Genomic DNA, 2590 nt, shown 5'->3' on the forward strand with positions numbered 1-2590 from the left:
ACGTCACAAAAAAAAATCTTGCGAGAATTTGTAAATGTCACGAGATTAAGCCGTTTAAAACGTTTAGAGTAATTCTCGCATTTTTTTTTGTCACTATGCCAGAATTTCGTAAATATCATGATATTTGTCACTATGGTCTCCACCCCCGCCCCATCTCAAAATCCTGCCCTCCATCCCCGCATAGGACTTGATTTTAACCTCCATTCCCGCGTAGGTCTAAATTTTAACCTCCATCCCCATTTCATGTCATTCATCCTCGGTCTAAATGGGGCGAGGAGGGGCGGGGCAAGAAGGGGATTGGAGATGGGGACGGGGCAGGGCGGAGAAAAGCGTAAGTCCATCATTGCCTCCATCCCTGCATGGGTTTTGATTTTAACCTCCATTCCCGCCTCCATTCCCATTTCATGTCCTCCATGGCCCAAATGGGGCGGTGCAGGGCCATTTATCACTATGCCAGAATGGTGGTAAGCTCAAGTACATTTTCACTAATGGTGTTGGTTTATCCGTTCCTTGAGGAAACTGGGAAATAAAGGATCTGTTTTAAGTTTTGTTGCGGGCGGATTAGTTCTTGCTATCTAAAGAATGTACTCCCTAGCTAGAATTGCTATGATGGGAGGTGACGGAGATTGGTCTGATTGAAGCCCATTTATATAGTGCTGTATAGTTTTGTATTACTAATTTGTTTTTGTACAAACTGGTAGGAGTCTTTCTAACCCCCGCTTATTCTTTTTAAAAAAAGAGATAATGCAATTAGAAAACCAGAGTCCTGTCCTTTTGGAGGTATTACCTTTCCCTCACGCAAAGGCAACATCAGGTTACAACCTTCAAAACCATCAAATCGCAGCATCTCATGAACATATTTAAGTTGCATTTAAAAGTTCCAATTCTACAAACAGGAGGAACCCTACATTGCATGCGTGTTAGTTTGGATAGCATAACATGATGCATGTCACCACAGTTTCGTATTTTAATTTGTTGTTTGAACGCCCACATCACATACCATGACAAATGTTAGACCCTGTTTGGAATCTAGGAACTGGGATAAGAGTTAATGCATTTGTCTAAAAGTTGGTCAAACTACTACCATGTGGCTGTTTGAAAACTGGTAGCTGGGATGGGAAGTGACATTGTATTTATACTAAAGCATGAAATTGACAGCTACCACCTCTAGGAGGGCAGCTGCCACTTCCCATCCGAGCTACTAGTTTCCAAACAGGGCCTTATGCATTGATTCGCCTTGCACATAATGACATAAAGTAAGTTGCTTCGTAATGCTCTTAGCCAGACATTTTGAATGCTTAGTGAAGGTTTAGTTCATATTATATGGTAGTCTAATAATGGTCATTAGAAACCTCAAATGGAATCATAGAAGAAAAGAACATATATAACAAGGAATTTAGAGCATGTACATGCAGGGATCAATGCATATATGGAGAAATATCGTAACTTGTAAATGCTCCGACATGAATATGTTAGATACTTTCAAAGTCGATCTAATATTTTCATATATTCTCATGTGAACGAGATGTGTGTACTTCTACGCAAAAATAAAGAAAGAAAAAAAAAAGATGAGACGAGTACTTGAGCTTGGATGCACAAATGCCTCCCAAACAGCTCAAATTGTGTAATGGGCATCAAAATCACACCCATTTTCTCCAGAATTTGTTTAGGAAAAGGACGGCCATTGCTGATATTTTCATCTATAAATGCACTCCCTCAACACGACACTATTAGATCCCCTTACTGATGCACACCCACATGGCTTCCACGGCTCACCAGATCTTGTTTCTGCTTTTCTTGACTGCCATTTTTGGATCGATTTCTGCCGCTGATGACGCCCTCTACAGCGGCGAACGATTGAATTCAGGGGATTATCTCTCTAAGAACGACTACAAGTTGGTGATGCAGAACGACTGTGATCTGGTGTTCTTTAAGGGCACCACAGTCATCTACAGATCCGGCACCGAAGGACTCGGCACGAATTGCTATTGCACCTTGAGCAACGATGGACTGTTCACCATATTTACTGGCCAGAATAAGCCCATATGGCAGAGGGGTAGAAAGGGTGTGAAAGGTTATTATGTTGTGTTGCTGCAAAGGGATGGTGCGTGCATCATCTATGGCCCCATTGGTTGCACCAGTCATGACATGGCTAGCTCAAAGAGGTACTATTCCCTTTTGGTTGGCTAGGGAGCTTCTTAGCCTGGCAACCCAAGTGAGTTGATACACACATAGTTGCAAGGCTTGTGTTTGGCCTTGCTATATATTTATATGGTTGTTCTACGTACGTCCGTCTTTGGCAATATATATATATATATATATATATATATATATATATATATATATATATATATATATATATATATATATATATATATATATATATATATATATATATATATATGTTTGTGGTTAGGGTGTTTCTTTTGTAACAAGGGTGGATTTATGAAGTCTAAAATGTGTCGCTTGTCATGTTTGGGTTAGTATATATATATTATCTACATACTTGAAAGCTAGCTGTATAAGAGGCCATGTTTGTTGATTTGCCTACGGAAAGATATTCACAAGGATATGCATACATACGTCCTCT

At 40.0% G+C, this 2590-nt stretch overlaps 1 pseudogene; it reads left to right on the forward strand.

The window, feature by feature from the left end:
- The first annotated feature begins 1758 nt into the window (after positions 1 to 1758).
- LOC149832440 (mannose-specific lectin pseudogene) lies at positions 1759 to 2190 on the forward strand (annotated as a pseudogene).
- The last annotated feature ends 400 nt before the right edge of the window (positions 2191 to 2590 follow it).

The sequence above is a fragment of the Nuphar pumila genome, chromosome 7 (assembly GCF_984573655.1).
Source record: "Nuphar pumila chromosome 7, dmNupPumi1.hap1.1, whole genome shotgun sequence".
NCBI lineage: Eukaryota > Viridiplantae > Streptophyta > Magnoliopsida > Nymphaeales > Nymphaeaceae > Nuphar > Nuphar pumila.